Below are 26,016 nucleotides of genomic sequence, written 5' to 3'. Positions count from 1 at the left end.
ATAAGTTGGCTAAACAGAAAACTGAGATATTCATGGGATGTATGGCTCAAAAGTCATCCATCAGGTCAAGACTGGAACCCAACTCTTCACTAAATGCAAGCTGCTTCAGTGTGCATCGATGGACCTTACAAATCATTTGATTGTATGGCTCCCCAGCGTTTCAGTCCACGGACTGGGGGCGGGGGGGGGGTGTAGCCACATCGTCAACAGTCCACAGAGTAATGAGAAAAATACATACTTTCTAATAGGTTTTAATGGAGCTATTTCATTTCACTTTTACACTTTGAAATGTCATCCTTTCAGGTTTTCTGGGGCTAACATGTTCTCTTTTGTGAAATGATAACAATACATGTAAATACTCTTTTTGGTGAAATATAAAACAGGCAGCCCCCCTCACCCTCCCCCACGACCAGGCACATAAGTCATCCAAGTTTTCTCCCAATGCTCTCAGCTTTAATAGTGACAGACACACTTGCTTTCTTCCTTATAATTCTCGCCCTCTTTCTCAGGCCACCTCAACCGAGTGCTCTCCACTCTCCACTGGGTAATTCCTTTGTCTTTTATAATGTAGATTAGAGTGGTCTTTTTTTTCTGGCTTCCCCAAATCTGCATCTCCTCCTATTGCTCAGCACCTTTTTAAGGCCAATGCAAGAAGAAGCTGTCTTTCCTCTTGAGAACATGGGAAAGGGGGAAATTATAAATACTATAGGGGTTCAGAATGAGCCTCCCCCAAATGTGCCAATTTTGATTAAGGATTATTGTGAGCTAAAGTCAGTCAAGATCCTGCAAGAGAAACTACTGTCCCCCTCCTTAACTACCTAGAAGAATTTAAGTTGGAGATTTTCCCCAAAAAAGAGTTATTACCAAGGATACATTTTATCTAAGTGGTCCCACCTATATGGCAGGGTAAACATCTAATTACCAAACATCTGCTTTTCTTCTTTTCATTATTTTTTTTCCAGTCTCTTTCTCCATCTCTTTCCTCACCTCAGTCGTTCCCCTCCCCCACAGCCCTTGTTCTCTCTGCTCTACCTGTGTTGGGAGTCCCCAGGACTACGCTTGGTTGTGATGATTTGCTAGAGGGACTCACAGAAAAGCTGGTATCCTCTCCATTATGGTTTAATGCAGTGAAAGGATACAAATTACAGTCAGCAAAGGAGAAAGGCACATGGGGCAGAGTCCAGGAGAAACCAGGTGGGAGCTGCCAGTTACAGAGAGCGGACTTGCACGGACAGTGCTTAATTCTCCCAGCATCTGCTTTTCTTCTTATTGTCCTGTGAATGACCCTCCTGTCCTTGGAAGCCCCAGGCCCCTATTCCATTCCTTAGCTCAGGACAGCGTATTTACCTCATTTTACCTTTCTGCTTTTGAACCTCTGTGTATATGGGATATCTGATCCTTACTTGTATGTGGGACTCCCATATGTAAGCAATTAAATTTGATTTCCTCCAGTTAATTTGCTTCATGTCAATTTAATTCTTAGATCAGCCAGAAGAACCTAGAAGAATAAAGTTTTCTGCATCCGCAACAATACTTACAAATAAACACTTGTTAGTCTCAAACAAGCAAATTTATAAATATTAATACCAACATTACCTAAAGCAACAAAGCATCAAAAAGTTGAAACCAAGCAAGACCCTGTGGGACCCTTCCAGGTACCAAAGCCTTTCCATGTCCCCCAGTTTCTTATTTGTAAGGAAAAGACTTCAGCCTCCTAGACCTTCCCTGAGTTCCAAAGGGCAGATTCAAACAGTTACTAATTAAGGAAGGGAGGGAATGAGGAAATAAAGGAGGAGCAGTCAAGAAACAATAGTGCAGAGATAAAGCAGGGTCCTGCTTCCTTCTCAAGGGATATACATAACAATATATCTTTGAGTTCTGCAGGAACCAAGGCCCCCATCCACTTGGAGGATGGTAACTTCAGGCTGAGCACAAGATTCCTGGAGCACCACACTGTTACCTCACCACCAACCAATCAGAAGAAAGTCACACACCCTGCAGCCCTCACCACAAATTTTACCTTTAAAAACTCTTCCCCGAAAACCATAGGGGAGTTCAGTGGGTTTGTTTGTTTGTTTGTTTGTTTGTTTGTTTTTTGAGCACAAGCCAGCTGTTCTCCTCGCTTGGCCCTGCAATAAACCTTTCTCTGCTTCAAACTCTGACTTTTTGGTTTGTTTGGCCACACTGTATGCAGGGCACAAGAAATTGCAGACAGCAACATAAGTGCCCCATGATAAAGGAATGACTGAAGAAATTCTCCTATGTGGGAGGATAACATAGTCATTAAAATTATGGTTATGAAGACTCTGTAATAATATGGGGGAATGCTTATAATTAGATATAATAAAAAGATATGTAATTATGAAAATACAATTGTGTTAAAATATCCAGGCATAGATAAACTATAACATTGCCCACAAAGATTTAATTGCACAGTGGGTTATGGGTAATATCTATTTTTGTTTTTAGAGAAGTCTCTGTCATCCAGATTTTCCACAATGGCAACATATTATTTTTAAATGTAGAAGAAATACATTCATTAAATTTAGTTCTATTTATGTATGCAGCCAGTATTTACTGAGTACTCATTCTGTGGAGGCCAAAGGTCTTCCTTTGCAAGACAAGATTTGTCAGAGATTTAGGTAATGCTGGCATTATTTTTTTCTTGCCAGCAAGAATAACTTGTACTAAGCCAGGCAGCAGCCTCTCTCAAAGCCATGCTTAACGTCTGATGGCCACCACTACACCTGAGTAGCTCCAGGTCTGACTCTCCCCTGTTTGGCCCAAGGCATGTCCATCCAAGGAGCCATACTGGGCAGGTACCTTCCAACCAAAGTGAGGTCAAGGCTCCCATCCACAATCACTAGACTGGCACAAACTAAGAAAGAGAAATCAAGGAGCTTCATAGGAGTTAGCACAAGAAATCAAATTCAGGTAGAAATCCCAGCAGGGTAGTATACAATTTATATTTCCCTAGCAAGGCCCATTCTAGAATAACGGAAACGCTTCACCGCTTTCAGAATGTCGAAATCGAATTCTCCTGAATGCTGGGCTGTCCTGAAATCAACGCTTAGCTTCTGACAACTTCCCAATTCATCCTCAACAACCGCATCAAACCTCCAGTATGCTTTTTTGGAAGTTGATTTTTGTTTGATTTGATTTATCTGGCATCTGAAACTCAACATGACAAAGGATGAAATCATTTCTTAACCCGTGTGTAAGTAACCACATCAAAGAAGGCTACAGTTAGATACAATGAAACATTAATATACATTAGTTTCAAATGGTTATATTTCAGATAGATATTATCAGGCACTTTCTCCCCTGTGCCAAAACTGCACACACTGCTTATTTCAGCAGAGACCCCATCCTTTCCAAAGCAAAGGTACTCAATGCTGCCTCAAGGACACAACTGTGGTATCTACAGGAGGGAAGGAGCATATAAATTCTGTCACTTGTTGACCAACAGGACCCAATTTCACAAGAATGGGTAAAATAACTTTGTTAGTCAAGAGATAATGTGGGATGCACAAATACCTCTGAGAGCCGTCTGGGTGAGAGAGTTAAAGTGAATGTAATGAGCACGTTCTGAGGTAACTTGAATTGGAGATGAAATGCATTCACTGCATCTGGAAAGTTAGGATCCGTAATAACACAAAGCTCTGTGGCCTGACAAAAATCTCAAAGACTAAAGGCTTTTGGGCTTTTAGTATTTTAAAAAACTTTTTATTCTGAAAAAAATAATTCAAAACTATAGAAAACTTGTAATAATCATACCATGAACTTCCATATACCATTCACTAGATTCATCAATTGCTACGATTTTGCAATATTTATTTTATCTCTTCCTCCCTATATATTATACTCCCTCTCCCTCAGATGAAAAGGGGAAAAAATATTTTTTTTTTTTTCCTAAACGATTTGAGTGTTAGTGCTGGACAGATACCAGAATATGGTCCTAGAATACCACTCCAAAAGAGTATATTCAACACCCACTTTGACAGAAGGATTATTTTGAGCTGAAGGCAATTGAGAACATGCTGACTCTTTACCTCCTTCTGTCCAAAATTTTATAAAGAAAATTGCCATTTGTAAAGATGTCTTCCTACCAGGAAGAGAACAACTCTTGGAGACAACTTTATCACCCAGAGATACTCTTATCTGCATAACAAGATAACTTTCATTTACCATACATTTCCTTCCCCACCTTACCATAACCTGCCCCCATTCCCTTGCCCAGAAGTCCCAAACCCCATTTTTCTTTGTTTAGACTAGAATGATATATAAGCCTCAATCATGTGGCCACCTCCTGGAGCCACATTTTTTTCTTTGTGAACTCCAGTGCCATTGCATGCATAGGTAAGGGATAAAGGTTTGCCACCTTAAAATATGCCTCTTTGGCACAAGGATTATTTTAACCTGCTTATATTTAAGAAATAGCAGACACAGGAGAAGCTATGAAAACCAAGCAGGAGTTACTGTAAGAAAAATTTACATGCTTTACAAGGGAAATCTCTATTTGTAAAGTGTCTCCCTTGCTGTATCAGGCCAATTCTTATCGATGGAGAGGGCAATGACTTAAATCTGCATAACATCCTTACCCTTGTTTACTGTGCTTTTCCTGGTAACCTTCCATAACTGACTCTCCCCACCCTCAATATCCTCTTTGTCTTCAGTGGAAGATGGTATTTAAGGTGGGCTTCTACCATTTTGGTTTGTTACTCAGTTCTCCTGACTCTCTCCCATGTATATCTTATTAAATTTTTGTTTTATTTTCTCCAGTTAATCTGCCTCAGGTCTACTTAATTCTTAGACCACTCAGAAGAACTAAGAAGGGAAGAGAACAACTTCTTCCTCCCTGACACATACATAAGTAATTAAAACTGTTTTTTTCTTTTGTTAATCTGTCTTTTGTCAGTTTGACTTGTGGGCCCCAGCCACTGAACCTAGAAAGGTAGAGGGAAATAAGCTTTTTGTCTCCTGTAGTGAGATTTCAAAATCTTTTAAGAATTAGGATAGTCACATAACCATAGTACAATGATCAAATTCAGGGAACACTGACAAAATACTATCTTACATATAATCCACATTTATATTTCTCAATCCCAAGAATATGCTGTATGGCCATTTTTCCCCAAGCCAGGGTCACAATGCTTTTAATTGCAATGTCTCTTTAGTCTTCTTGAATCTAGAGTAGTTCCTCAGTCTCCTTTGCCTATAATGTCATTAACATTTTTGAAGAGGACAGATCTGTGGCTAAGATATTTATGCTAGTCTGTTTCCTCAGGGTTAGATTCACATTACACATTTTAAAAGGCATACTACTTAAGCGATTTTATGTCTTTCTTATTGCATTATATCAAGAGGCACCTGATGGAAGTTGTTCCCATGGTTGGTGATGTTAACTTTGATGCTTTGGATAAGGTGATATCTGCCAGATTACTCCGTGTGTGTGTGTGTGTGTGTGTGTGTGTGTGTGTGTTTGTCTGTGTGTCTGTGCCTGTTGTGTGTATTGATGGGATTTAGTTCATGTTAACCCAAAATATGGTACCTTGGTATACTGCATATTTTAAAGTGAAGGAGTTTGAGAAAATGGCAGTAGGAAAGTCTCAAAGCTGCACCTGGCATTCTCCCCTTAAACAGAGCATAAAACCCTCATGTGACAGGTGTCCTCCTTCTGGAGGAAAGGATCATTCCTATATCTGAAGACAAAGGGACACTGAGAAGAATCCTTACAAACAGGCCTTGCTAAGTTGCTCCCAGTTAACTATACTTACCTCATATTCTCTGACCTATCATGTTTCTACATGACTGCCCACTCGTCATCAAAGCTAGAATAAAAATACACAGGTCTGTTTCTTTGGGTCTTCATCTCCTTATGAAGCCTCCCACATCGTGTAAAACTTACATTAAATAAATTTGTATCGAGCTTCCCTGGTGGCACAGTGGTTGAGAGTCTGCCTGCTGATGCAGGGGACACGGGTTCATGCCCCCGTCCGGGAAGATCTCACATGCCGCAGAGCGGCTAGGCCCGTGAGCCATGGCCGTTGAGCCTGCACGTCCGGAGCCTGTGCTCCACAACGGGAGAGGCCACAGCAAGTGTGAGGCCCATGTACCGCAAAAAAATAAAAATAATAATAATAAAAATAAAAATAATCAATCAATAAATAAATGTGTATGCTTTTCTCCTGTTAATCTGTCTTTATCAGTTTAATTTTCAGACCCAGCCAGGGACTCCAAGAGGGTCGAGGAAAACTATTTCTTCCCCTACAGTATAAATGCATATAATAAATAATGTGTGGTGAGATTTTTTGAAACTATGCAAATATCCTGTTCCCAAAAAAGCTTCTGCTCAATGATTTTAGCATTTACTGATAAATCTAGTCTGAATTAATTATTACTAGAGAAGTTGTAAAATAGTGATTTTCTAATTCCATCATTTCTTCCACATTTATTAGTTGGTATTCTATATAAGAAGAGCTTGCCTTCCTCCCTTCTTTATTTATTTATCTGTGGCTTAAGTATACCTTATTAATTTGACTTTTAAGTACCCTGTTTGAAGCTGGCTTCTGTGTCATTCAGACATGTCCTCATCCATTTTTTTTCTAGAAGTTTCTTATTTGCTGGCACAACAAAATGTTCCAGGTTTTCCTGTACTTTCCCGCTTGGGACCTGGAATGAGAATTTCTCCAAGTTCCTTTTCATGGGAAATGGTATTTAGAAACAAAGAGCCAGGAACTAGGTGTGCTCATTGGTGCTGGGCTTGTCACTGCTTGGAGACCCTTTCAGAAGACAGAACTATGAATTATAAATATGTATTTATATCTCTATATATGTTTAATCATACATATATGTGTGTTTAATCTATATGTGTGTTTAATCTATATGTATGTTTAATCATGTGTTCATATTGACACTTCTAATCTTAATCCAATAGTACACTGTTCTACCTTCTCTTCCCTCACTCTATATTTATTTGTATTACTATTCTTCCACAGTGATATACAGGCTACCCCCCACCAATATATATATACTCAGTCCTACAACACATAAAAATAATTTCAGAATGTTCCATCACTACCACTATCAGCAGCAACTGTAAATGTAAAAAGTTCAAGATTTCTTTCTAGTTATCTTTAAACTGAGCCAAAAGTACAGTCAAAATACTGTGTTCAAAATAACTTGAATTATTATTTCTTTCCCTTATGTGTGATCATATCATTCACTTGATATATAGTTAGATTAATTTACCTCTGTTTTTATTCCATTTTACTCCCAGTCTTGTAGTTTAATTTTATTTTTTGGGTATACAAAACATTAACATGGTTTCAAAGTCAAAACTATAAAGAAAGGTATCTTCAGGGTGGTATCACTCCCTTCCCTAACTCTTCTAATCTCATTCCCACACTACAGATTACCAATTTCATTTTTTCCACTTTATCCTTTCTATGCTTCCTTTTGCAAAAATAATCAGATAGAAAGATAGACAGACAGACATTCTTATTTCTCCTTCTTTCATACATAAAATGTAGCATGCTATCTATATCCTTCCATACTTTGCTTTTTGCATTAACAATATTACTGAGAAGCACTCCATGTTAATTCATAAGGATCCTTCTGATTCTATTTTACAGCACACCACTGTGTGAGTTATACCATGACTCATTCAAAAAATCTCCTATACACAGGCATTTAGGATGTTTTCAATATTTCATAAGTACAGATGATACTGCATAGCTCTTCTTATGAGTGAAGTTAAACATACTTTCATATGCTGAAAGACCATTTTTATATCAATTTTTGTGAACTGCCTAGTCTTTTGCCACTTTTCTACTAGTTTTCTGGGTTTTTTTTTCTCCTCAATTTGTACTTTGTATTAACTCCTCAAATCACATATGAAGAATGTGAGCTCTTTATCATAACATATCTTGCAAATGTTTTCTCCCAGCTTATGACTTGTGGTTTGACTTTATGTTTTTTGCCATGCAAAAGGGTTTTTAAAAAATTTTTAATTACACAGAGTCAAGTTTTATTGTATCTGAACTTTGAATTACAGAAAACCTCTCCTTGTGCTCACTTTATAAAGGAATTCCCTTTATTGAATACATTTAAGTGTCCCTCACTATGGTATAAAAGGGTGAAACTGAGCAGGGCCCTGTGGGGCACCTGGGCACGGAAGCCTTTCTGTCCTATTTTTGACTCCAGCTTCCATGACCTTCCCTGAGTTCCAAAGGGCAGATCTGAACAGTTGCTAATCTGGGAAGGGAAGCGATACAAAGACAAGGGAGGGGCAGCCAGGAAACAACAGTGCAGCCTTGGGGCAGGGTCCTGATTCCACCTTATACACATAACAATGTCTTTAAGCTCTTTAAGATGTCAGCATTCTTCATACCAGAGAAAGACCACCTGAGGCTACATTAAAGGAACCAGAGAAGTTTATCAAGAAGATTGGCTGAGACCAGATTAGAGGAGTGGAGGCCTTGCAGACACCCTAATCTCATCAGCAACCCCATCCTTGAACTATTGCTATAAAACTCCTCATCGACTCCTCCCTGGTTGGGACACATAGTTTTTTGGGGCAGGAGCCCACTGTGTCCCACTTTGCCTGGCAAAGCAATAAAACTATTATTTTCTACTTCACCTTTTGTCTCTGAGATTTGATTCCGCACGGAAGCACAGAGGCTGAGATTTTGGCATCAAGGACATGCTATAGGAATAAAATACTATTTGCCTATTGACCTCAGGGAAAATTCAAAGATGCATAAACTTTGTTTTCGCAGGCCTTTCATCTCCTAACAGTGTAGCTTTCATTTTCCCTAACCCCAGGTTTCCTCAGCAGGCCAGCTTCACTAGAGAGCTGTGAACTAAACCTGAATTACTAAAGAAGATACTACTCACTCATCATAACCACAGGACTCTTTCTCTAGAGCAAATAATAATTTGTAGTGCAAATCTGTTTTATAATCACCTACTTTTATAAAGCAAGGATCACCTGTATTATATTTTATTATCTCTCATTGATGGTGCATTTTCTCATTATTTTTATCATCAAGTAATCCATGTTTACTATAGCAAAAAAACTATAGTTAAGTTAAAAGAAAAATTTTGGAACAGTTAACATTTTAGGACCTATTACTGTGTCAATATATACCTATTTAAAAACTTTATCCCATAAGACTATATTTACTATACTTCCTATTTTGTAATTTATTTTTATTTTCACTTAATATAAAAATCTTTCCATGTTATTGAGTCATCAATAATAGCATTTTGGGGGACTTCCCTGGTGGTCCAGTGGTTAAGAATCGCCTTCGAGTGCAGGGGACATGGTTTCAATCCCTGGTCCTGGAACTAACATCCCACATGCCACGGGGCAACTAAGCCAGCACACTGCAACAAAGAGCCTGTGCTGCAACGAAAGAGCCAGCGTGCCGCAACTAAGACCCAATGAAGCCAAAAATAAATAAAATTTTTAAAATAAAAATTAAATTTAATTTTTTAAAAATAGCTTTTTTAAAGGTTACATGGTATTCCACTGTATAAAGTGTAGGGGAGAGAAGGGAAGCAAAATTCACCACCCCAAAATGTTTCTCTGGCACGAGGATTATTTCAAGCTGAAAACAATCAAGGCCCAAAAGATTTAGGAAGAAACTATGACCTTCCCCCTAACTGCTAAAAGAATGTAGATAGAGGACCTATTCCCAGGATAGAGCTATCTCCAGAGATATCCGCAAAGAATGTAGGCTAGGCATGGTGGTGGTAGGGTCTAGAGATCAGTCCACTCTGTGTCCCATTGTCACTGCCTGGCCCACCAAACATTTACTTACCAACTTTTTGCTTTTCCAAATCCATGTCAATGGCCTTCCTTCCCTTTGAAGTCCCAAACCACTACCCTCAACTTCCTCTTTTGTCTTCAGCTGAAGATGCTGCTTAAGGTGAGGGTTTCAGTCATCCTAATGAATTATTCAATTTTCCTGGGTCTCTCCCATGTAAACATGTTATTAAACTTTTCTTTGACTTTCTCCTCTTAATCTTTCTCACTTCAATTTAATTCTTAGAACAGCCTGAAGGACCTAGAAGGGTAGAGGAAAATTTCTTCCTCCCCAACAAAAGACAGAAAATATTTAACCATGTATTTTACACTTAGGATGTTTGGTTTTTCTTCTTAATAACATGAACAGCTCTACAAAAAAATTACTTAAAGACACACGCCTTTGTGAATTTGTCAAGATATTTATTTAAGATAAATATATAGACACAGAATTGTTGGATCAGTATACAATTTTTTTTATATACACAGCTGAGTTGCCACCAGCAGTATTTGAAAATAACTTGTTTCCTTCACTCATACCTCACCCACTTAGTGTAAGCATTCTCCTTAATGCTTTTTTATCTCAATTTCTTAACACAAGACTGAACAGCAATGAAAAGCTCCACAAAAGTACAAGACGAGCAAATTCAGAACAAAATATTACTGATGCATGTCTAAAACATTATAAAACTCCTCCGATTCTCTGAACAATCTATTGAAACATCTGAGAAACCACTTCATTCAAAGATGAAGATTTTTTTTTTTCACTCTGCCTATACAGCTTGGTCTTTAAGACTTCAAAATCTGGTGCAACTTCCTTATAGCCCTTTCCATTTAGTAGGAGCTCAAGCTTGGTTCTGATTATAAATAAATAGGAAGGTTTCTAGCCAAGAAGCATAGACCAAGGAAGTTATGAGAAGAAACTTACATGAAAGCTTCTCCCATTAGAGCTGAACTAATTAAAACTCCATGATAATTCTCCCTCATCAGTTACTGACTAAACACATTTGCCTTAGAAATTTTTACTTCAGGTTCTAGCCTAATGGCCCACACTTCCAAATTACACTTTTTTTTTTTTTTTTTTTTTTTTTTTTTTTTTTTTTTTTTTTTTTTTTTGCGGTATGCGGGCCTCTCACTGTTGTGGCCTCTCCCATTGCGGAGCACAGGCTCCGGACGCGCAGGCCCAGTGGCCATGGCTCACGGGCTCAGTTGCTCCACGGCATGTGGGATCTTCCCGGACCAGGGCACGAACCCGCGTCTCCTGCATCGGCAGGCGGATTCTCAACCACTGCGCCACCAGGGAAGCCCCAAATTACACTTTTAATTGAAAAGCAACAACATGGAATTTTTCTTTTCACAACCATCTGTGCTTTCCAAAGAACATGTGACTGCTACTGATAAATCTACTACTTTGCACACCCCAATCTTTATGTCTAGGGTTCGAAAAACTTAGGAAAATAATGCTGTTCCATAAAAACAGTATGTGATCAGAAACACCTGCTTTAAAATTCAATGTTTGGTATGTGATGCTTCTGTTATAACAAGTGTTTATTAAACTGCATAATTTCAAAGCCTGAAGTGGTATACTGCAATGTTTTCCTGGGAGTTGATCACATTTACATATCCTTTTACACTTCCTGTGAAATTAATATTGCCTTTTGTATCTTGAACTTAGCTAATATAACTTGCCATTTTTACTTTTCATTGCTATGAGTAATATAGAGTGGACCCCCAAAGGGACCCCTGCAATGCCTACATAAGCTTTATTCTCTCGCTGTTACATTCTTTCATATGAATACATTAAATCAAGATTAATAAACCTTTGCAGAATTCACTGGTCTTGCAAAAAGGCAAGATTCATAATGGTAAAGGCTGCCCAGTGAATAAAGGAAAACTGCTCTTAAAACTGGAGCCAAAGGACGGGGTTCACAGAGCCCTTGTCACAGCCAACAGCTTGCCAGGGATCCTTCACAAGAAGGGAACATTTCCACAATTGCTCAACTTCTAAGCAAGAGTGGCTTCATCACCAAGATACCAAAACCCAGCTGGTGAGAATTAGACCTCTTTCTCTCAAGGATACGTCTCTGTCAAATATTAAAACCTGACCATAATTTCTGGATTCTTAAAATTCCACCTGAGGCACATGGGGGTGGAAATAGGATGATAATCAAAGAAAGTGGATGGTAGAGGCTGAGAAAGAGGAACATCAGGAGTAGCTAAGAAGCTCCACAAAGCAAATCAAAGGCAGAAAACGGAAATCTCTGGAAATACCACATACCACACTAGACAAAGGTCACTGGAGGCCTCAAAGGATCATCCCCCACTCATCTGCCCTGTAGTGGAGGAAAAATAATTTTCTCTCTACCCTTTTGAGTTCTTGGCTGAGAACCCTATAAAATGAGATTTAAAGGAGAAAAAAATATTTAATTACATACATATGTACAGGAGTCCACAAAGATGAGACTCAAAAGGCAGCCAGAAGATTGAAGCCAATGCACCATCCTGAGCTAAGGAAAGGGATAGGGGTCTGATGCTTCAAAAACAGGAAGGAAATTCACAGGAAGGTGACTGGAGGAGATATTTCAAAAACAAAGGTCGTTTTGCCAGCCAGGTAAGTCTCTGGTGAAAAAGTTCTCTAGCAATAGGTATCTTCCATTCTAATGTAAATTTTCCTTAAAAATGTAGATTTCCCTTATAAAATGGAGATTTCCCTTACAATGTAGTTTTTCCCTACAAAAATGTAGATCTACAAATGTAGAATTCCCTAACTTCTACAGTTTTCAGAGCTTCTCCTGTGTTGCAGTTTCTTAAATACAATCAGCTTAAAATAATCCTTATGTCAAAGAGGCATATTTTGGGGTAACCCATTCTGCTCCCCTTTACCCCCCCAGCAGCTGCTTTGTCTAGCTGACAATTTAGTCAAGGCCAGGAAACCTAAATGGCAATCTGAAGGAAAAGTTGGGGGCAACTTCAAGACACCTGACCACTGGGATAAATACCCCATACCCTGTCAGAAAGCACTTTCTACCATGCCTTGTACAGCTCTCATTTATTCTTCTACTTGAAGTTCATCTCCAATTTGGTCAAGAGGCAGAATAATGGGATTCAGAGCCAGGATTAGGGTGAGACAAGTGAGATAATCACCTCAAGTACAAAACTTAAGGAGCCCTAAAAAAACAAAAAACAAAACCCCTCAGTAATCAAGATGATACTTCACATGAAATAGGGCACATTCAGGGTGGTATGGCCATAGACCAAGATGAAACTTCAATGCAATATTTTTAAAAATCAAAATTGATGTGAAAAAACTAATGGTGAACAAAATTTTAAATAAAGATTAATGCCATGCTGAATCACATTTCAGCCTGCATATGCACTCCTATTTATATGTTTTCATGTATTTTGTTAATATTTTTGGAGGACACTGAAGCCAGAATTTATTACAATGTCAATTTTGTAGCTTTAATGGGTACAAAGTATATAACATTTTCAACATTTATTTCTTTATCTTGTTTTCAATGGGGAGAATTGTCATCTTTGACATTTTCTCATTAGTAGTAATGATCTTAAATGACTTTAAATTAATTTACTTAGTTTCATTAATTTAATTAACTTCATTTTTCTCTTGCCTCAGGCTCCAATATGGCTCAGCACAGCACTCATCTTTATTTAAAATTTTTATATTTTGTTCATCATAGATTTTTTTGGCATTTATTTGATTTTAAAAATAATATTGACCTAAAATATCTTTTTTCTTGATCATGAGTATTTTGACACTCTTAAATTGTGCAATGGTTGTTCCATCCAAGTCAAATTTGAAGCTGTAGACATTTCAGATATGTAACATAAATAACAAAATGACTCTAAATGTGGACAGGAGCACAAGACATGTTAAGTGAGACAAGCATCCTGCAGAATAATATGTAAGTATGGGTTCATTTGTGCTTAATTTTTTTTTTTAAATAACTCTAAGTCATAATATATCAAATATACATGGATGGTAATGTTACACAACTCAGGGTCGGCTGCTTGCAGCTTGAAAGCCAATACTCAAGAGACAAATGTTGATTGGAAAAGAAAGATTGCTATATTCAGGAGGCCAGCAACCTGGAGAGAAGGTGGGCTCATGTCTGAAAACCAACTCCAAAGATTCTGCGCAACCGTTGAAGTTTTTAAAGGGAGAAAGGGGAAGTTAATCACAGTTAATCATTTGAGGAGGTGGTCAGAGTCTTCATTATCTTTCACTGTGTGCAGACTTTCTTCTGATTGGTTGGTGGTGAGTTAACAGTGTGGTGCTCCGGGAATCTTGTGATCAGCCTGAAGTTACCACCTTCCACCTGGGCAGTGGCCTTAGTTCCAACACAAGAACTCAAAGATATACTGTTATGGTTCCTTGAGGAGGAACCAGGACCCTGCTCCATGGCTGCACTATAGTTTCTTGACTGCTCTTCCTTTGTTTCTGAGTTCCCTGCCTTTTCTGATTAGCAACTGTCTGAATCTGCCATTTGGAACTCAGGGAGGGTCAAGGAGGCTAAATGAAGCCTATTTCCTATAAACAAGAAAGAGGGGACACGGAAAAGATTTGTACCTCAGCGGGCCCCACAGGGTCCTGCTCCATTTCAGTAAAGAGTAAAGAATTTAGTCATTGAGGCAAGAGGTTTTCAATCATGTTACTGCAAAATAATACATTAGGTGCTCAAGTAACATGTTACTATCAATAATAACAACTAAAGCATTATTCTTTGCTAATCTTGATATCTTTGAAATATCCCTACGACAATGTGATTCTCACTCACTTGTAGCTAGGTACATTTTTTAATTTCAGAGAAAATGTACTGGGAATTATAAGCAACCACTGTAGATTCAAGGGAGTTCATGGGCATCTCAACAATATGTGTCACTGAGCACCATTTTGTTTTGTTTTGTTTAGTTTTGAGGTTTTTTCAGTATGTGGTCAATATCCCCTCTTTTCAATAATAGCAAACATTGTTCTGTTTGCTTTTTTAACCAGGCTTATGCAGGTATAATTTTAAAACAGTAAAATTTGCCCCTTTTAGCATATATTTCTATGAATTTTGATGAACACATACAGTCATATAACTGTCAACTATAAACTGGCACTTGCCATCCACCTCTACAAGGATTAAATCATATGCTGTTGCAGCTGCTGACTTTCAACACGCCCTGAAAGGAGTTCAGGGTGGAGAGTAGAAATGAGACATTCTGTGCTCTGGGAAAAACTGGCAGAACAGGTCTTCAGATAGTTAGATATTATATGAGCCGATTTTATGAGCCCAATTATTGTCTCTCCTCATATTTAGAAAAGCACTAAATTGCTTCATGGTGATGTCTGCTCATGACTAGCAGTAACTTTCATGAGACTAGCAGAAACCTTCTGCAAAAAACATGTGCTTGATTGCATGTACTCCCTTTTCACCAAAATCACATATATACTGAACTTGCCCCCTACCTCTTTGGAGAAGTTTCTCAGAGCTATCTGAAATGCTGTCTCCCAGGCTATAGTCCTCACTTTGCCCCCAATAAAACTTAACTCACAACTCTCACGTTGTGCTTTTTTTTTTTTTTTTGTGGTACGCGGGCCTCTCACTGTTGTGGCCTCTCCCGTTGCGGAGCACAGGCTCCGGACGCACAGGCTCAGTGGCCATGGCTCATGGGCCCAGCCGCTCCGCGGCACGTGGGATCTTCCCGGACCGGGGCACGAACCCATGTCCCCTGCATCAGCAGGCGGATTCTCAACCACTGCGCCACCAGGGAAGCCCTGTGCATTTTTTTTAAGTCAGCATAACCAACATTAAAATGAAGATATAGAACAAACTTTAAAAGCCCATTTTTAGATGAGACTTAAGAGAACAAAAACCACTTTTTAAGTTAAAAAAGTAATTAGGAGAAGCAAAATAAAAACCCAGATTTGGGCCACCAAAGCCATTGAACACGTCTAAGTGAGATAAAAGGCATGAAGCAAACACTCTGTAGAGCACAATTCAGTTATAAAAGAAAAAAGTCATCATATAATTAATTTAGCAATTCTATTGCTTTACACATAACTGTGCATAATGTATCTAACTCATTAAGACACAAAGTCTAGTCATATAATATTATCACAAGGTAACAAAGTTGCACTATTTTCTAGACATCTGGATTACTAAACCAATTTTACACATTTAATTCAGCTATTTGGTGTCAAACACATAGCAAAAATCTACAGGGAAAAACATGATTCTACATCTGGCACGAAGATGGCTCCAAGAATTGGACTTACGATGAGTAAATCATGTTTTTATGTCCTACTTCCTCCAGAGTATAAATACTCCAAATATAACTGTTTCCAAAGTAACCACGATCAAGAAAGGAGATTGCACAAAGGAGACAAGAATGAATAAGTTATATCCAGCCCTCGTTAAAGGCTGAAACTTCCTCTCAGGATAAGGAACCTGTAGTTTCTTATCCTTGGCAAGTTGGCCTGTAAACCAAAAATGAGTGTCTCTTGTTTGTTCTTCCATTGCTAGTTTTCTAGCTTTGGTGCAAATCAGATTCTCCAGAGAGAGAGCCTAATTTTTAAGCGACTCATCATTCCTGTCTAGAACTTCTTTTACTCATTCATTCGTTTAGTTACTCTATGACGACTTCTAGTTGCTGAGCCCTGGAGTATGGATCCAATATCCCAAACACCCCTGCCTAGGAGACTAGGAAAGATAAGGAGTCTGGAGTCTCCATCTTCCCCCTTTCCTCCCCAGCCATCAGTTTCTGTTAGCATTAATCCTATGAGTTGTGGTAGCCCTTGAGATTCAACATGATTAGTCTTAAAATCAAGGGCAACTACTAACATCAATAATAAAACAAGTATTAAAAGAAAACATTAATTTCTTTACAACTTTGGGGAAAGCCTTTCTAACTATGATTCATATCCAAATGTTAAAAAAATTAGGAAAAGATTGAAAATTTTGACTATATGAAAATTTTAAAACTCTTTTGCATAGGAAAAAAAAACCCATAAGCAAAGTCAAAAAACAAATGCATGCTAGGAAAAAGCATATACAATATATATAATAGATTAAGCACCAATCACTTGTTAAAAGTTAAAGGAAAAAAGGTATTCAAAACCCCAGTTTTTTGTATGAGCAAAATAAAGGAACAAGAAGGTCACAGAAAAGGATACAGAAATGGCCTTTAAACATATGAAACTATGCTTACCTTATAATAAGAGAAAAGCGAATTAAAACTACAGTTAGAATTACAAAAATTGTACTACACTGATGTAAGAGGTTAACAATAGGAAACACTGAGTGTGGAGTACATGAGAACTCATACAATTTGTATTATCTTTACAACTTTTCTATAAATACAAACCTATTCTAAAATAAGACATTTATTTAAAAACAACTACACCAAGATACTGTTTCTCACTTACCAGATTAGCAAAAGTTCAAAAGCTTGACAATATACTCTGCTGGCAAGGGTGTGGAGAAACAGTCCCTCTTTTGCATTGCTAGTGAGAATGCAAAAGGGTATAACTGTATGAAGGGATATTTGGTATTAGCTAACAAAACTATGTATCTGTTTACTCATATATCCATCTACCTATTTATCCGTATGTTTACTTAACAGCAATGTCATTTACAGCAATTCGCTCTGAACATACACCTTCAACCATAAAGGAGAAACAATAGACACGAAGTTATTCACTGTGCCCTTATTTCTAATAACAAAATACTTAACAATCTAAGCCATGCACAGGAACCACCCAGGTATATCACAAGAAGGAATACTAGTCAGCTGTAATAAAGAATAAGGAGGATTTTTATAAAATGATATGGAAAAATTGCCAGGTTAAAAAAAAGCAAAGTGAAAAAGAATATGTGTAGTACACTACCTTCGGCATAAGAAAGGACAGAAAGTAAGCATTTGTATATATGTATGTATTTGCTACTTTTGTAATAAGCACCTGAAGGATAAACTGGAAACTAATGAAAACATTTACTATGGAGGGTAGGTAAGACCTGGGTTGAAAGTGTAGGCATGAAATAGGACTTCTTTGGACAACTTTTTATCTAGGTTTGGCTTTTGAACCATGTAAAGTTTTACATATTCATATAGAAAAAGATGGAAAAAACAAAACCTAAACTTGCATGCAAACAGGAAAAGAAGTAAAAGGTATGCTATATTGATAAAAATAACCACAGAGGACAAAAAATGAATTCCAATAAGTTTTGAGTCTGGTACTCTGAATGTATATACACAGTGGAGCATTAGTACAGAAAGAAGTACAAATTAATCTTGAACTTTACTTAGTAGATTGGTTGTTGGAAGCAGTATTGATGTAGTATTTCTGAAACTATTTTCTGAATGTTATAGGATAGAGCAAATGAATCAATACATTGAACTCTCACAGTGGAATAAAGCAGATACGAATAAGGAATGAGGGAAGCTGAAGAAGAATTTTGTGATGTTGGATTTGAAATGTAGGTTATCACATATATAGTATATACATGTATATACACATAAATACATACATATATCTTAGAAGTAATGACACCATAGTATCAATGATCCCACCTAGTAGCCAAATCTTTGTTTCTAAATGCCATTCCCCACTAAAGGGAGGCAGTGCTCTTTGAAGAAATGACTTATTCTTGATCAGCACTAGGGAAAATACAATGTAAGCTTAAAAGATCTTATTTTCTTCAAGGGCATACTCAAAACTGACAGAGACATGTCAAAAGGACACAGGAACTAGCTTAGAGGGGATCCTACTGGCTAACCTGGGGATAATTTGAGCAACACTAAAGAATAAGGATCTGTTTATATAGTTATATTTAATTTGTGGAACTTCCTTGAGCTATACACATATGATTTGTGCATCTTCTGTAAGCTGATTTTACTTAATACAAAGTTTGAAAAAAAAAGCTGATAAAAGCAGCAAAGAAAACACATATTTTATTTTAGCTGAAAGAAGTACCATACTGTATGAGTAAATTGTTCCAGCCAGGATGATAATATTCCAATCCTACTACTACGGATATGGGGAGGAGGAACTCTTTTGTTACCAAAGAATATCAGCTAATAAATATATAAGGATAATACAATTAGAAGAACACCATCAGGCAAGATTCATCCATGAATAATAAAACCAATGGATGAAAAGTTCTTGTGAACAGAATATTCACCCAATCCCAAAATATCACCTCACAGATTACTTACTAATTACAAAGCAAAAAACAAATCTCAATAAAACACATACCTTCCAAAATTTGAGGTATTTGGAGAATATCACCTCAATCAAGTGATTATACGGCATCACCAAGAATGATACAAACAAATTAGGTGCCTTTGATATGATGCAATGTGAAGTATACAGTATCACCTAGGTAGTATTTTAGCCAAAAATGTTTAAACTAAATCTAATCATGAGGAAACAACTGGACAAATCCACATTGAGTGGCATTCCAAGACACTGGCTTGGAAACTTCAAAAATATTAACTCATGAAAGATAAATAAAAGCAGGAGACTATCCTAGATTAAAGAGTCCAAAGCAGTGCAACATCTAAAGAAATGTGTAATCTGAGTGGATTTATAGAAAAGAAAATAGAAATAAGGAAAAAGGGACACTACAAGGTACAAGGGACATTAATGGGGAAATTTGACTATATTTGATAACATAGTGTTTAAATTTCTTGGGTGTGACAATAGTATTATGGTTACACATTGATCTTAGGAGATACAAGGTTAAATGTCAGGTGGAAATACAATGTCTACAGCTGAATTGCAATTAGTTTTTCAAAAGTATATAAATGAGAAAAAGAAAGCAAATGAACAACAGTGCCGAAATATTAATGAATAACTGAATTCCTGTGAAAGGTATTTGGGTATCTGTTGTTCTCTCAATTTTTCTTAAGTTTTAATATTTTCAAAGTAAAAAGTTGGGAGGAAAATAATTGGGATAGACTGTAAAAAAAAAAAATCAAGGAGAACTAGCATTTTCTAAATGCTTGGTATGTGTCAGGACCTATTCATAAGGGGGTTTCAATAATAACTCATTTAATCCTCATAATTCTATATGATTGATAGTCATACTTTTACAGATGAGGAAATTGAATACTATAGAAAGAAAATAACTTGCCCAAGCTAGTAATCAGAGTAATTAGGATTCGAACCTAAGAAATTTAGATTCAGAGTTCATTATCATAGACACAATATTTTTCCGCCCTTCAAATAAATAATAAATCAGATTATTGAAAAATACTTACTGAATAATATGAAATAATATGATTAGTAGAACAAACATATTAATCACATCAGCCTAATGATTATACCTATCTGATATTTCCTACACGCCCAACACAGAATTCTGGAGGGTTCAATTGGTTGTGATTAGTTCTCTTTCCTGTGCTGGAAAATAAGACCAGCAATAACTGGAGGCCAACGAACATCCTGGGGTGGGGTGGAGAGTTGATTTTTATTACCATAGTATCTTCAGTTATGGGTATTATTTTTAAAATAGAGAATATAGAGAAAGTTAAAGAATCAATATTTATAACTAGTAGGTTTAAAAAATCAAAGAAAAAGGAACAAAGGTATAGGTGCTTTGAGGTTTGGATTATGATAAAAATGCCATTATAAAGCAATCCATTTCCCCAGATGGCAGCAGCTAAAGACCCTAACACAGTAAAAATTACATCATTAGTCAGTTAATCAGCTTTCTCTCACAATGACTCAACGGGGTGCCTTCTTTAACTCAATACAGTAACCAGCTCACCAACAGTATCTAAAAAAGAGAAAAGTTACAAGAATAAAAAAATTGACACAAAAAGCTATGGAGAAGAGAGACTGAAACAGACAAAAGCAGTTGTACTATAAAAGAGAGTGAGAAATGGAAAGGGAAATGTCAGGAATCAAAGGTTAAAAGAGAAAAGATCAGGATAAAAAAAAAAAAGATATTCAAGTCTCTTATAAAAGAAAAGGAACAAGTCGGGAGATAAAAATCATGACCAGAGTTGAAGCCTGAAAACACAAAGCAACAGACAAAATGAAGTGGTATTAGCAGTGCCATTCACTCACTCATTTACTCATTCATTTAGCATCTAGAAGATAGAAGGTACTTTGTGGACCTTTGAGAGACACAAAAATGATAAGCAGGGACCCCGGCCCTCAAAGAGCCTAGCTGCTCAAGACATTCTCATTTTTGCATGTTCCTATTTTTTAAATGTGATTTTAATTATTGATGCCATACCTTAGTTAACTGTGGTAGTTAATTTTATATCTCAACTTGACTGGAACACAGGGTGCCCAGATTAAACATTATTTCTAGGTGTGCTTTTGACGGTGTTTCTAGATAAGATTAGTATTTGAATCTGTTGACTCAGTAAATGAGATTGCCTTCCCCAGTGTGGATGGGCATCATCCAATCCAGTGAGGGCCTGAATAGAACTGATAGAGAAAAGGGGAATGCATCCTCTCTGCCTGACTGATTAGGCTGGGACATCAGTCTTCTCCTGCCATCAACTGTGACTTGCACTATCTGCCTTCTGGTTCTTAAAACTACACCACCAGCATTCCTGGATCTCCAGCCTATAGATAGCACACTGTGCAACTTCTCAGCCTCCATAATCATATAAACCAATTCCTATATATAATAAATATATTTATTTATTCCTATATAAATAAACACACACACACACAGGTAAGCAGCTTTTGGCAGGAAAGAGCACTTTGCAGGAGGCCCCTTTTGTCTTGTCACTTTAGCAAAGCTATACTGCAAGGGTCCCAACCCCCGGGCCGTGGTCCATGGCCTGTTAGGAAGCAGGCCGCACAGCAGGAGGTGAGCAGTGGGCGAGCAAACGAAGCTTCATCTGCCGCTCCCCATTACTGCCTGAACCATGCCACTCCCCTACCCTGGTCCGTGGAAAAACTGTCTTCCACAAAACCAGTCCCTGGTGCCAAAAAGGTTGGGGACCACTGCTATATTGTAACTAACCTTAAGCCAGGCACTATTCATCTCTGGCCCAAGCACACTTTCAAATCTTTTGATCACACGATACCTTGCCTAACCTGTTCATTCCTTAGATCAAAGAAATAGAAATGAAGAATAAGTAATTAACAGATAACTAAATCTCTTCCCTAGCTTCCCCTTCGGTAATCTTGTGAACAAACTGTGTGAACAAAATAGCATCTAAAGAAAGATCACAAGAAGTCAACAAGCCTGCACGTAGTGGAAAATGGCAATGAGTCTGATCCCCTATCTAAATGATTAACTGAGATTTTTTCTCCTTTTCTCTTTGAAAACTTTCATGGCTGAGCAGAATCTTCAGAGTTGGTTTGGGGACACAAGTCCACCTTCTCCCCAGATTGCCAGCTTTCTGATTAAAAACAACTTTTTCCATTTCTACCAACACTTGCCTCTTGAGTATTGATTTTCAAGCAGCAAGCAGCTGGACCTGAGTTCGGTAACACACACACACACACACACACACACACACACACATAAATACCCCCTATTGGTTCTGTTTTTCGGAATAACCTTAATACACTAATATTCTCATACTCAGCATGTACTTCCAAATATTACAGCAGTTACATCATCCATAAAAGAGGATACTTTTTAATGGTAACTGCTGTACCGAAGGAGTTTATGAAAGGAGATGTGTTCACATTTCTGATATACTGATAGTATCATCATTAATTAAAGCAGCATCATAAAGTGGTGCTATGATGTACAGATACTTTCAATTTGGAAACATATCATCCATTTTCTTTTCATTATCTTATTCCAGAAAGGTGAACATCGGCAAAGGACAAGGAAAGCTAAAGGAAGTAGAAAGACAGATAAGGAGTTTAGGAATCAAGTTTTCATTTTCTTTGTAATTTTCCACAAGACCTCTATGAAAAAAAGCAATACTGACCAATGGAGTACTTTTCATATTGTGTCTGAGAATGAATTCTGGGTAAAGGAAGATACAACGAGGGAGAGGCTCTCAACTAGATATCCTTTCCCAGTATCTCACATGCAGAAAACACCTAAGTGAGGTTTACTTGAAAGAAAATCAGAAATTGACCTCCCAGCCTGCCTGTGTATGGTTTCTGCTCTTGCTAAGGTCAGCTTAATCCCTGAAAAGAGCTGAAAATTCAAGTTTAAATGGGTGTTTCATACATCCATTTAGAGGACCCACCTCGACCCCTCAGGTCAACAAAACAGGGTGAAGAGCATGGAAGTAAACACCCGCTATTTAGACTGATCAACATCTGACTCCCTTAGGGCACTGCCCCTCCCCAGCTCATTATTTTCTCCTGGGATCTCAACTGAGGTGTCTCATCTCCCTCACCAGAGGTAGGAATGTGACTCAAGCTAACCAGTCTGAGTCTTCTGTGGGGATTTATATGAATCAGCTGTAAGAGAAAGGCGCTTCTAAGAACGTGGGTAGTATTTAAAAAAAAAAACAAAGAAGAAGAAAACAGGTCCAGAATGGAGTCACTTGTGCTAAGCCCCATGTCAACAAATCAAGAGTTAATACCTAATCTAACTGTAGTTTCAGCCTCTCCTAGAAATGTAATCTTAACCAGTCAGTCTGAAATTTCCTGGCCAGCACTGGTGAGATAATCCATCTGATGGAACTCTGCCATCCCCCAAGAAGGTAACTTTGCCTGAAACAATCCTTTCTTTTATTTATGACTTTCTTGTCCCACCCCGTTTCTGCCCTTTCCTTGTCTGAAGCTCTTTGGAGCCCTTTTCTATCTACTAGATGGGATGCTGCCTGATTCATGAATCGCTGAATAAAGCCAATTAGATCTTCAAATTCACTCACTTGAATTTTGTTTTTTAATAGCAGTTAAATTCACACCACCACAAGGACTTAGACTGAAGGAAAATTAAGAGCATGTAGAGAAGAAATGGGCCATGAGATGGGGAGGAGCAGAGGCAAATTCACCATGAAGCTATTGCAACTTTAGTTTCCAGGTCCTTTTAGAGTAATGTGGTCATTTATGATCTTTTAATAAAGAAGCTTCTCCAAACTGTAAACTTCAGGTTACACAAAACCTAGATTCACCCCTGGAAGAAACAGTTTTGAATATACAATGAAGCACCTATAGCCATCCATGACAAAAGTCAGGTTCATCCCACTGGAAACTGCAATTATGTGGGCCAAAATTCCCATTTTCATTTCTCTTGGGATATCCTGAATTCAGTTTTACCCACTTGCAGCTGAAGGGTAGCAGAATATGTCACCCCAAAATATGACTCTTCAGCATAAGGTTTATTTTGAGCCAATTATTGTAAGAAACAGCAGACACAGGAGAAGCTCTGAAAATAGAGTAGAACTTGCCCTTTTGTAAGAAACGTTTACATTTATAAAGGAAATCTCCATTAGTAAGTGTCTCCCTCTCTGTACCAGGAAGAGAAGGATGACTCTAAATCACAAGAGAATCTTATCAATGGAGAAGGCATTAAAAATCTACAGAACAAATCTTACCCTGGTTTACCACATTTTTCCTAGTAAACTCCCCATAACTACCTACCCCAACCCTCCTTATCTTTCTTTTGTCTTTAGCTGAAGATGGTATTTAAGGTAGTAGATGCACCATCTCAGGGAGTTACTCAGTTTTTCTGGGTATCTCCCATGTATACATGAAGTATACAGGTTAATAAATTTCTGTTTGTTTTTCTCCTGTTAATCTTTTACTACTGGGAGGTTTGGGGTGGTCTCAGCCAAGAATTCAGAAGGGCAGAGGGGAAATTAATTTTCTTCCTCTACATAACCAAAAGAATTTGGAGAATTTACAAAAACAATAAGCTTAACTTCCTCTCATGAAAATAGTATGAATCAATATTATTTTCAACTTTCAAACTATATATATTATAAGCTATTACTTTGCTTTTGTCCAAATTTCAGAATGTTGCTAACAGCAAGTTCCCCCATCAGATTTAAGCAATTTTAATAAAACAAACCATAGGACAACCTTTACAGATTTTTCAAAGATATTTTTCCTTTAATTAATTAGCAATAAATGAAAAAAAGAAAGACTAAGCAGACACTACAAAAAGTCTCATCTGATAACAACCTTTTGAGACTTCCCTGGTGGAGCAGTGATTAAGAGTCCTCCTGCCAATGCAGGGGACATGGGTTCATGCCCTGGTCCAGGAAGATCCCACATGCTGCAACTACTGAGCCTGCACTCTACAGCCCACACGACACAACTACGGAAGCCCACGCACCTAGAGTCTGTGCTCTGCAACAAGAGAAGCCACCACAATGAGAAGCCCATGCACCTCAACGAAGAGTAGCCCCTGCTCGCCACAACTAGAGAAAGCCTGTGCGCATCAACGAAGACCTAACACAGGCAAAAATAAATAAATTAATTAAAATAATGATAATAATAAGTATAACCTTTCATGTTGTGTGTTTACCAAACTTATTTTTATTTCTACATCGCACAGAGTACTTATTTTCTACTGAGCATTCCATTTAAATTCTCCTCTCTTGGCCAATCCACATGATTGCTAAGGAATCCATTCTTAATACTATATGTGTCAGGGCTTCCCTGGTGGCACAGTGGTTGAGAGTCTGCCTGCCAATGCAGGGGACATGGGTTCGTGCCCCAGTCTGGGAAGATCCCACATGCCGCGGAGCGGCTGGGCCCATGAGCCATGGCTGCTGAGGCTGCGCGTCCGGATCCTGTGCTCCTCAACAGGAGAGGCCACGACAGTGAGAGGCCCGCGTACCGCAAAAAAAAAAACTATATGTGTCAAACCCCTACCAGCAGTGCTTTGTCACCCACAGTCTCCTCGAAACAAATTACATTACATATCTAAGACTCTTGGAAATCTGCAAGAAAAGCATCTTCAGAAATGTTTCACTTAAGCAAGCCTCTGCTTTCTTGGGATTTTTCTTTGAAGAAGATAATTTAGAAAGTGGTAAAAATTAATGGAGGATATTCCACTTTTCTGAATAGCAACATGCAAACTAATAAAGGTCCAGAGAGTTCTTCCATGTAGTTCCAAGGAAATAAAATGTGCTTCTTATTAAATATTTCTCAAAAAGTACTTACAATACTACATTTGTTGGAAAAATTAGATATTTATTGTAAAAGAAACATGAAATATTTCATGTCCAAAAGATCAGGAAATCAATGGAAGTGGACCATTTGTCTTGTAAATGATTCATTCAGAATGACAAAGAAAATCACTGTTGTA

The 26,016-nt window shown here is 37.8% G+C and overlaps 1 protein-coding gene across 17 annotated transcripts in view; it reads right to left on the bottom strand.

Moving 5' to 3' along the window:
- The window catches only part of FHIT (fragile histidine triad diadenosine triphosphatase), a 1,470,752-nt gene that overhangs the window by 1,105,636 nt on the left and 339,100 nt on the right, over positions 1–26,016 (bottom strand). For 2 of the 17 annotated variants that reach the window (XM_067043096.1, XM_067043107.1), the window contains exon 1: positions 17,241–17,338. The exons of 14 other annotated variants lie outside the window; for them this stretch is intronic. The gene's annotated coding sequence lies outside the window, so the exon portion shown is untranslated. Of the gene's footprint in view, positions 1–17,240; positions 17,339–26,016 lie in introns of those variants that run through there. One more of the 17 variants, XM_067043102.1, reaches the window with a different exon arrangement.

The sequence above is a fragment of the Kogia breviceps genome, chromosome 10 (genome assembly GCF_026419965.1).
Source record: "Kogia breviceps isolate mKogBre1 chromosome 10, mKogBre1 haplotype 1, whole genome shotgun sequence".
NCBI classification, from domain to species: domain Eukaryota; kingdom Metazoa; phylum Chordata; class Mammalia; order Artiodactyla; family Physeteridae; genus Kogia; species Kogia breviceps.
The sequence above is the reverse complement of the archived record's forward strand: the minus strand, read 5'-3'. Positions and strand labels throughout refer to the sequence as shown.